At 43.3% G+C, this 11,295-nt stretch overlaps 1 protein-coding gene across 2 annotated transcripts in view; it reads left to right on the top strand.

The window, feature by feature from the left end:
- Window positions 1–11,295, top strand: part of PHLDB2 (pleckstrin homology-like domain, family B, member 2) — a 248,940-nt gene that overhangs the window by 128,726 nt on the left and 108,919 nt on the right. Inside the window, exon 1 of one of the 2 annotated variants that reach the window (XM_011969733.1) lies at window positions 3,049–3,435. The exons of the other annotated variant lie outside the window; for it this stretch is intronic. The gene's annotated coding sequence lies outside the window, so the exon portion shown is untranslated. Of the gene's footprint in view, window positions 1–3,048; window positions 3,436–11,295 lie in introns of those variants that run through there. 2 annotated transcript variants of the gene reach the window in all.

Genomic DNA, 11,295 nt, shown 5'->3' with positions numbered 1-11,295 from the left:
CTTCCATGTATAAGTCTTGGAGTATGATTCATACAAATATGAATAAAATGACTCCCTTTGCCTTCTAGGAGCTTGGCTATAATGAGACAGAGATGCCAGCAGATAAAACAAGGCAGTGAAGGGAGGCCAGTGAGGATTACTTTTTGTCTAGTAATTAGGAATTATTCATTATACAGACATGTCCTCTAGTAACATTCATACTTAGGAAAGAGGTAGAAGGTAGCATTAAAGACAATGAACTCAAGAATGAGTGCTCAGATTCTGCTTCTACCACCTTATTACCTGAGTGACAATTGACTTCTCTGTGATCCTTTTTTCACTTATAAAATGGGAGTAGTAACAGTAACTGTCATAGGGTTGTTGCATCAACTAATACTGTCCTATATTTGGAAGAATACCGGATACGTATATGATAGTAATTGTTGCTCTCAATAAATTTAGCTATTTTTTTCTTAGACATAAATATTGGCAATCTAATTATGGCCATTCTAAATATGCTGTGTTGGTGCGCATTCTCCTTAGATCTTCTGAAGGGAGAAAAGTTGTCTCTAAGATGTCTATGTAGTCAAGTATATTTCTGGCATTGCCCGAGGCAAGGAAATGTTTGCAACACAGTGCTTTGGGTCAAAGCCATCATTTATTCTTAAGCACCATTTACATGTCCGGCATCCTTCTAGGCACACTAGGGATATAGCACTGGAGAGAACAGGCAACGCTCTCTGCCTGCCTGCCTGACATTCTAGTGAGGAGAGACAGACAATAAATATAATTTTAAAAGTACATTTTACAAGGTAATAGAATGTGGTGACTTTGTCAAAAAATAAATTTAAGTAGTATGGAAAACACATTTTAAACTTTAAGTAGAGTGGTCAGAGCAGGCCTGAGCAACACAGTGACACTGAAGAGTGTCTTGAAGGAAGTGAGGGAGTGAACCATGCAGCTACTTGGGAGGAGGGAATTTTAGGCAGAGAGGGCAATTACAACAAAGGCCCTGAGATGGAACGTATTTACCTAGGAATCTAGTCTAGGAGGCCATTGTGGCAAGGGCTAAGTGAGTGATAAAGGGGAAGTAGGAGGCTGGGCACAGTGGCTCACGCCTGTCATCCCAACACTTAGGAAGGCAGAGGTGGGCAGATCGCTTGAGCCCAGGAGTTCAAGAACAGTCTGGGCAATGTGGTGAAACCCCATCTCTGCAAAACATTCAATATTAGCTGGGCATGGTGGTCTGCACCTCATGGAAGCTGAAGTGGGAGGATCACTTGAGACCAGGAGGTTAAGGTTGCAGTGAGCTATGATCATGCCATTGCACTCCCGTCTGGGTGACAAAGCGAGACCCTGTCTCAAAGAAAAAAAAAAGAGAAAAGAAAAAAATTCCAGGGTAAAGGAAATAAAATGATGTTATGTTCATGGGGATGATCCAAAAAAGAGGAGGAAAGAGATGACGGGGGTGAGAAAAGAACAATGCTGGAGCACTTAACTGTTTAACTGTTGGATTGATCAGTGTATGTATGCTTCTGCAGGGCAAAAACTCAGGACAGGGAAAAAAATTCCTCTGAAAAACCAGACATTCCTAACAAACATATGAAAAAATGCTCATCATCACTGGTCATTAGAGAAATGCAAATCAAAACCACAATGAGATACCATCTCACACCAGTTAGAATGTGATCATTAAAAAGTCAGGAAACAACAGATGCTGGAGAGGATGTGGAGAAATGGGAACACTTTTACACTGTTGGTGGGAGTGTAAGTTAGTTCAATCATTGTGAAAGACAGTGTGGCGATTCCTTAGGGATCTAGAACTAGAAATACCATTTGACCCAGCAATCCCATTACTGGGTATATACCCAAAGAATTATAAATCATTCTACTATTAAGGCACATACAAACGTATGTTCATTGCAGCACTGTTCACAATAGCAAAGACTTGGAACCAACCTAAATACCCATCAATGATAAAGAAAATGTGGCACATATACACCATGGAATACCATGTAGTCATAAAAAAGAATGAGTTCATGTCCTTTGCAGGGACATGGATAATGCTGGAAACCATCATTCTCAGGAAACTAACACAGGAACAGAAAACCAAACACTGCATGTTCTCATCATAAGTGGTATTTGAACAATGAGAGCATATGGACACATGGAGGGGAACATCACACACCGAGGCCTGTTGGGGGATGGGGGACAAGGGGAGGGAGAGCATTAGGACAAATACCTAATGCATGTGGGTCTTAAAACCTAGATGAAGGGCTGATGGGTGCAAACCACCATGGCACATGTATACCTATGTAATAAACCTGAAAGTTCTGCACATGTATGCCAGAACTTAAAGTATAATTTAAAAAAAAATTTTTTAAAAGGCATTCCGTAGGTAAGGCTCTCCCTAAAATTAAAAGTCAAACTTTTACTTGCACATATGAAAAGTGCATTAAATAAGCTATTTCTTCAGTGACAGTATACTGAGTTATGCTCATGGTGTCAGGTACTTTGCATATATTATTCAGAAGCTTATTAGCAGCATCAGTACCGTTTATTGTTGCACTCTAGGTGAAGAAATTGTTGCTGGGAGCTACAACAACTTGCCCAAAGCCACAATGATCATAAGTAATTTGCACTTCGTTGTGCTCTTCTTTGCTGGTGTGAGATTCTCGAGGGCCAATGTCCTTCATCTGTGTAACTCTAGAGACTCGCCCAGACCTTGGAAGAGGTTCACATTTCCGCGTGCCGAGATCGATTATGGGCCACCCTCGGTTTCATTCGTTGACTTCCAATAAAGCATTGGCTGGTGAACATCTACATCAGCATTGTTTTCATTGGTTATAGCAACTCAGAAAAATATTGGGGAAAATACTAAAACTATCAAGAGATGTGATTGCAAGGAAATCAGAATGAGTTTAAAACCCTCCTGACCCCCGTCATTAGCTGAGGCTGTTCTCTGAGGATTTTGCAAACCTGCTTTCTGACGCATCTGGTAAACTTGCCCCGGGGCGAACTGTCAGAAGGAGGTGCGGTCACCTGGAGTTTCCCAATACATACTTCGCTGTCGGTTGAGGAAATCATCACCCGAGGACGTAAACCCTCCCGCCCCTCTTTCAGCTCTTAAAAAAAAAGCCTGCTACAAAATTCCCTACTGCGTTGCTGTGAACGTAGCTTTGAGAAGCTGGCGCCCAGTGATGGGGCAAAAAGCCAGGCCCTTCCAGCAGCCGTGAAAGCCCCAACAGCAAACTGCCTGGGAGCAGGGTAGGTCACCAACTTCGTTGCTAGAACTCCCTGGGTGCCCGCCGCGGTGGCTACAAAGAGGGTCGGGGTGCCGGACCCAGCCGCCCGGAGCCCACCATTACGGCCCGAGGGGGGCCCGACGGTGTGGCGTGGCGCAAGGAGCGAGCCTGCCTTCTCTCGCCGCCAGGAACGGGCCACACCGATGGCCAGGTGAGGAGGCGGCGGTGGTCGCTCGGAAGGAGGGGGTGGCGCCGACTCCGTGTGCCAGGAGTGCGCCCCGGGGATACTGCCTCCCCCGCTCCCGAGTTGGTTGCCGCCGGTTGCGCTGCGGAGGGTTGGGGGCGGAGAGGAGGCAGTGGCTGCCCGGGCCGAGGAGGGGCGCGCTGACTGATCACCGCGAGTCAGGAGGGGCCGGCGGGCTCACGGACGGAGACAGGGTAGGCGGGGGCAAGGGCCAGGCGCTAGGGCGGCGGCGCCAGCGTAGAGCGGCGGTTTGGAGGAAAGATGAGACGGTGAGTGGGCTCCGCGGGCGCAAAGTTTCTTTGCTTCTTTACAGGCTGTAGGGACAAAAGCCCAGGCTGGGGTCGGCAGTGCCCAGGCTGCGCAGCTGGGTGGGGGTGGGGGGGGTGACGAACCCCGTTGTGCATGACTCTCGGGGGGTTGAGGGGATCCCGCGGAGGGAATGTCTGTCTGGTAGGGGAGATGCTTCCAGAGTGATTGTAGGAAACAGGCAGGATGTGGGGGAACTGGGGGCAACTTTTTCCAACAACTCTGGAATGCACATGGAGAGAGGGATGGGGATCCTTGGGAGAGCTCCCTGAGACAGAGAAGGTCCGCTGCTGGTTGGTGTAGGGCGCGGGATTCAGAGAAGACTCCCTCCCCTCAAATATTTGGCTGGCTGCGCTTCTAGTTCCACTTTCTTTCAGGAGTGAACCTCACGAGCTTTAACAGCCAAGAGCGGCTGATTCCGATTTGGCCTTTGACCCCCCTGAAAGTTTATAGTGTGGCCGTCTCGGCACCCCTAGAGATAGCAGCTGGAAGGCTTGGGGAGTATTTTAACCCTCTGTTTCTCCAGCGCCCTGCGCGGCGGAGGCGCAGCTGAATTGTTTGCTGGTTCGTTTAATAACTTAGCCCTAGCAGTCATCACTTATTAAAGCGCCGAGGACCTGGCTAACTCCCGCCACCACCAGGAAATTAAAAGGCTGACCGGCTGTCCCTCCCAGGGTTGGGGTTTCCTGTTTGAAAGAGCTTGGGAAGTCAAACTGCTTCGCGGTTCCTCACTTACCTTTCTTATGTAAAAGAGGGAGAGACGCCCGCAGCTCTTTCTCTTGGTAAACTAGCCCGTGGCTGGAAATTCTCCGGGCGCCTGGCCCTGCCCTCTTCCCTAGAAATCTTTATCCTGCAACTCTGAAGTAGCTCTAAAGAGCTCTAGAATGCGCAGCTAGTCATAGCCAGGCACAGCTGGGAGTGTAACTAGACGAGGCATAAAAATGTGGAGTCTTTTTAGTGTAAATATTTGTCAGCCACATTTCCCTTCGTAATATGAACGTGTAAGTTACAGATGTAGATTTTCAAATTCTGGACGTGTAATTTTAAGCTTCCTAGTTTGGTTTAATTTGGGCGTTCGAGATATGTCTCTGGGATTCTAACGTTTGAATTCGGCTGGGAGAGATCTAAATGAGGTCCACAGTTTCAGAAGGTTAAACTTTTGCCCTGTGAACACTTGAATTCTTGGTTCCTGGTAGGATAGCAACAGAACAGTCGGATTTGGGATAAATAAACCGTTAGAGTTGCCCACTATTTTCACTGAATGGCTATATCTCCCTTGCCGTTGCCTTCAATTGTGTAAATATTTGTTTGAATAAAGAGCGAAGGTTCTTTGAAAAGTAACAGTTGTGTCTATTCTTGGCTCCCTTTTCATATCCTCTGCTTAGTTATTTAGAAGGATTTTCTTTGCCTCTTACATTTAATAGGGAAATTTAAACATTACATGTACTTAAATTCTGTAAAGTCTCCAAACCATTTATAACTGGCAAATGCTTTAATGACAAGGAAGAGTTGAGTTTTTGCTCTTAGTTGGCTAATGTAGCCTTCACCTCTTGAGACCCAGAGGTTTGCAGATCTCAGCCTGTCACAAGTGGAAAAATGAGATGTCTGGTTAAGAGTAGTCATCATTTCAGTCAATTTGCAGGCCTCAATCTGTTGTATGCAGCTGGCAGCTGCTGTTCTTTTGGTGTTGAGATCGACTGCCATGGGTGTCGCCTGGATCCCTATTTGAAATGGGGAGGAAAAGATACTTAGGAAATTGGACTAAGAGCTTGCTCACTCCTATGTTCAAGAACTGTGACCAAGCTGAAATTCGTTAGCAGCCTTTCCAGAAACATTTTATTTACCCTGTGTGTTTGTGTGTGTGTGCAAGAGAGGACAAAATAAGCCAAAGTGATTAACCAACCTCTAGTTTTCACTATTTTCTTCAAAGCTCCGTTTTGAGGTCTGTAAGCAAGGGTTGACTCTGGAGTGCATTGGAGAAGTTACCTCGGCTCACTGCAACTTCTGCCTCCTTGGTTCAAGCCATTTTCCTGTCTCAGCCTCCCAAGTAGCTGGGATTACAGGCGCCTGCCACCACGCCTGGCTAATTTTTGTATTTTTAGTAGTGACAGGGTTTTGCCATGTTGGTCAGGCTGGTCTACAAACTCTTGACCTCAGGTGATCCGCCTGCCTGGGCCTCCCAAAGTGCTGGGATTACAGGCATGAGCTACCACACCTGGTCTCCTTTTAAATGTTTTTAAAAGAGTAGTTAATATTATGACTTTATGTCCTAATTTTCAACCCTTAGCAGGGAGGCAGTGCTATGGTGCTGTGGATGGCTTAGAGTGATAGTGGCTTTGTATATTTTCTAGGTGGAGTACCTGTGCCTTATAAATCTATCTGTAAAGTCTTGGTGTACTTAATTATTGATTGTGTAAATGTCACTCTTTTGAAACAAAAACACCGAAGTGATGCGCTTTATCTTGAAGTCCTGACGTACATTGGAGCTGTGGTTCTCAATGGGAGAGGGGATTTGGGCCCCCAGGGGATATTGGCAAGGTATTTTTGGTGGTAACCACTGACAGGAGTAGAGTGCTACTGCCATATAGTGGGTAGAGGCCTGGGATGCGGTTCAGCATCCTGCCATGCACGGGACACAAAAACAATTATGCAGCCCCAAGCTCTGCACTAGAGTATTGCCTGGGGGAGTAGGTTAACAGGATTAGGGATCTTAAGCTAATTTGGATCCTCAAGAAACTTGTTTAACTGTGTTAAACAAGAGACCCTTATCATAGAAGCCGTTTTGTAGGCAGCAGATTCTTTTGCCCTTGCCATTTAGAGTCGTAATATACCGTAGAGGTCCAGGAACTTGTGTTCATTGTCAACTTTGAGTTGGATTAAAGTCATGGGATTTGGGAGCATTAGAGCACAAGGGAGCCTCAGAGATCACTTAATTTCTACCCCTTCTTTCTATAGATGGAAAAAACTGAGACACTCAGAACTTTAGGACTCATAAGGTCTCAAGTGAGCTAACGGCAGGCAAAGTTCTAGGTACAACCCAGGAGTTAAAAAATTTTAAATAGAGATTCAGGCAAATGGGAACCAAAACCAAAACACACGGGACCTGACCTTGTGTGAAAGTTTCAAAGCACCATTCCCTGTGAGAAGATAAATAAATGCTTCAATGGGGGAGGGGCGGCATTAGCCATAGAGAGTGTGGGGCACATGCCTGGGTGCCCCAGTCCCAGAAAGGGGTAATTCCATTATATGACCTGTGACACTCCACTTCTGATGCCTGCACCGTCCTTTCCATTGCAAAGTGGGCAACAGATGGTTCCATAGACATAGCAGATGTTGCTTTTGAATCCAGGTACAAAACAGAACATTTGAGATTTTCTGTCCCACCCTGCCTTATCGGTTAAGAGTAGAGTACATGAATAGATAGGGCTGGCTTGGACAGAAGGGAGAGTAACAGAGTCCTCCTGAGTATGGAAGAAAAGAAGACACTTGGCACATATGGAAATGAGCAAGCTTGGGGAAATTGTGGGGAAAATTCAAATTCATAAGCTGATGAGGGGATATCTAATATAAATTCAATTGCATAGAACTAGGATTAAGAATCAGAAGACAATTCAAGCTTAGCTATTCTTTCAGCATGTAGAACAAAATAACTCTGGGGGTAAAAGGAACCTTAGAAATCCTCTTATCTGAATCTTTTCCCTCCAACCAACTAACTGGGTTAGATAGCAGCAGAATCTGCAAGCCTCCTGTTCTATTGCACTTTCTCTTGTACCCACAGTCTCTACCATTCCATGTGTTTACCTAATGGGAAAGAAAATGATAGTAAAGAAAGTTATTGTTAATTACTTGGGAGAGTTTAAAAAGCATGGTATTTATGAATGGCTCTGTTTATAGAAAGGAGTTATCTCGATGAGTTTTTGATTATCAGAAAAGTTGTACACCATAGCCTGATTAATTACAAACATGTGTACTCTCCTGTTTACATTGCTATGATTAACCATTAGGCTCATGATTATGGATTCTAGTTCTGGGTGCCAGGTGGTCCTGCTGTGGTAGTTATTTTATCTAATACTCAAATCTGACAGGTTCTGGCCATGTGGGAAAGTTTTTAATGTGCCTTTGGTGGAAGACATAAAACCTCTGAAAGTGTTAAGATAGTTTCTTATCATTTTGACAGCTAGCCAACGGGTGTACCTCAAAGCCAAGTACATAGTAATATATTTAGAAATGACTCAAGAGTGATGGCCCTTTTAAGCGATCTGCCCCCTTGCAGGTACTAGGCAAAAGAGGTGTAGCAGTCTTTTCATCATCACCTTTTATCTGGCCATTCTTGTTACTGTTTTTCAGATGATGGGAGAGGAGACAGGAATAATTTTTTAAAAAATAACTGTTGGTTAAAAATATTTATAGGGATTTGATTAAAGTAACTTGTCTTTTGAAAATAAATAAAACCAAAATTGGTAGGTCAGGTTTTCAAATCCCTTCAAAGTAAACATTTAGCCAGGCAGAACCTATCTCTACTTTCATCCAGGAATTTGAACCTTCCGGGAGTTAATTTGCTTACAGTTGTTTTCATGACGTTTAAGGATGTTTCTTAGACATTGCAGAAAAGAAGCTTCGTGCTGTATCTGCTTTAAAGGCAAGATTGTTGTCTATAGCAACTAGTGCTCAATAAGAGAAACCCAAGTGTAAAAATCATTTTACTGATGTGTGGGAAACCTAGAGATTGTAGATAATTGCTATACAAAGATTAATAAGATATAGAGTAACAGGGTTAGTTAGTCAAAAAGTTTTTGAGAGGACTTTTACAGAAGATGCTTGTTTAGTGTGTTGGGCTGATTTTATTAGATGAAGTGCCTTTCCTTACTTTACAAATTAAAAGGAAAGAAAATATCGTATATGCCACTATTTATCGATGGCTGTAAGCCAGGTCAGCTTTTTCTGAGACTTACTGCTAATTCAGTGGGAATTGGTGTTGATCATCTTAGAATGTTTTGTTTGCACATTGCATGTGACTGCCCTAGATGGCAATATGTTCATGAAACTAGCCTACGAAATAGCAAAAAAGTTAAAGATTACAAGAGTTTTCCAAGATTTCTTTCTTGACCACCCTACTGCTAAAACAAGGAAAGATAAAAGCAAAGGAAACCCAGCTCCTACATTCTTTTGACCAGTGCAGACCCGGTGTGAATAGTGCTGCACAGCCAAGAGATATTCAGAGGGGATTGAGAAGTGATATCTGGCTGCCTCACTGCTTACGTCATTGCAGAAGTAGCTTTTCAAAAACAGTTTAAGATTTATTAAGGAAACTGCAAGCCATGGGAATGCAGACAAAACCTTTCTTATGCATCATGCTGAATCAAATACCCATATTATATTACATTAACATAACTCTGACCAGGCCTTTTCCCGACTATGTTATGCTGAAACAATTTACCATGCCTTTGGAATGTCATGGGCAACAGTGCCGGTGAAATCTTTTCCCAATTAGGTAGCTGCCACCTTATCACTAAAACTATTTCTGTTCTGTGGTCATTTCCATTTCCTGCATTATATAATGAGCACTCCTGTGTTGTTTAACCAGTATCTGTGGGAGTCCAGAAAGTTGGAGCAGAAAGAACATGTAATTCACCCTCACCATTTTGAATATGGAGAAACTCCTGCTAAAGCAAAATGAGGACAGGCGAATTGACGTGCTCCAGATCTTAGTTCTGTTAGCAGAAACAGAACTAGGATGGATCTTCCGACTCACTTCCCTGGCGGCCTATCCAGTGTTCTTTCTACTAGATTGGCCACTGAAATAAAAATAACATCCTAATGTAACCATTTCCTTTATTAGATCTTTTGGCCAGAGTTATAAAAGGCAGTATTGATTAAAATTAAATTAAACTTAGTCAATTGTTTATTTATCTCGACTTGTTTAAGTGATTTCCCTTCTTTCAAGCAATAAGTGGTCAAAAGGCAGATAGCATGGAAGGGAAAAAGTAAGTGTCTTGTAATACTCATTCAGCATACTCAACTGCTAAGTAATGAAGATATGATATTATCATAATTACTATTTTTACTTTACAATATTTTAGAAACTTACCCCACCCACTCAATTTTTTTTTTTTTTTTGAGACAGAGTCTTGCTCTGTCACCCAGGCTGGAGTACAGTGGCACGATTCAGCTCCCTGCAACCTCGGCCTCCCAGGTTCAAGTGATTCTCCTTCCTTAACCTCCCGAGTAGCTGGGATTACAGGTGTGCACCACCACACCCAGCTAATTTTTGTACTTTTAGTAGTGATGGGGTTTCGCCATATTGGCCAGGCTGGTCTCAAACTCCTGACCTCTGGTGATCCGCCCACCTCAGCATCACAGGTTGCTGGAATTACAGGCATGAGCCACCAAGCCCGGCTGCACCCGCTCAGTTTTTGATTTAAAGCGAAATGCATTACAAACATGGAAGACGTGGTTGACCTGTGTTTGTTCCACCTCTTGTGAGCCTGTTTATACTATGACTATTCCCAGTTCATAAATCTTGGGTTAGGGAATGGTAATTCCAGCAAGTATATAGGTCTGGGGAATGTTACTTTGGAAAAATTGAGTATTACTCTTAAGGGAGTGTCTTTTGATGAGTAGTGTGGGATGGGGCAGGATGCCGACAAGATCGGAGTTTCCCTCCCATACACTCTTGTCAGCTTCCAGTTCAAGTCCACGGAGGTGGTTTCAGGGTCAAGAGAGCATCTTTATCCACATATGATTCCCAGGTTGATAATGCTCTTGCTTGAAATTAGCTTTGAGATCAAAAGATCAGAGGGTGCTTTTTCCTATAGCACTCCTGTGGTTCAAGAAGAGTATCTGAAGTACAGTACACACAGAAGTCAGGACCTCCGAGTTATCCCATGATTCTCCTCGTCACTGGGTGATCACATAGTAAAGGAAGACCCTTCCAGCTTTACGGGGGACTTGGTCAGAATCCTTGGTTAGGATTCTATGAAGAACTTGACCTAAAGATCTCCTCCAGTTTCAGAGAAGCAGTAACAGAACTGTAAAATATTCAAAGTATGTTAGTCTCTTCCTTAACATACATTTCTAAGGTGTGTGTGTGTGTGTGTGTGTGTGTATTTTAACCTTTTAATTGAGGCTGAAATTCTTGATATGGAGGGTTTGACAGTTTTTGTGAATGCTTTTACGTGTCAACTTTATGATGAAATCATTATTTGGGCACACAGTGGTGAAATTTAGCTACCCCACCTAACGTTATCTTGCAAATATCTTAAATGTGATGGCCTGCTTACTTGTTTTCTTGAAAATGTATTTGCTTTCAAACTTCTCCCAGGTACTTAAAAATACATGTATCAGTTTTTGGGAACTTAATTCAGTATGATAAAGAGTTAGTATTTTATACTTAAAAAAAAAAAAATGAGCTAGGAGCCAGTGATATGACTCCAACCTTCTTTGTAAAGTCAGCTACTATAATTTTTAAGTCAGTATATACATTTTATTTGATGTTGACTTGCAGAATGCTTGTAGCTTTTT

This window comes from Mandrillus leucophaeus, unplaced genomic scaffold (genome assembly GCF_000951045.1).
Source record: "Mandrillus leucophaeus isolate KB7577 unplaced genomic scaffold, Mleu.le_1.0 Scaffold900, whole genome shotgun sequence".
NCBI classification, from domain to species: Eukaryota; Metazoa; Chordata; class Mammalia; order Primates; family Cercopithecidae; genus Mandrillus; species Mandrillus leucophaeus.
The sequence above is the reverse complement of the archived record's forward strand: the minus strand, read 5'-3'. Positions and strand labels throughout refer to the sequence as shown.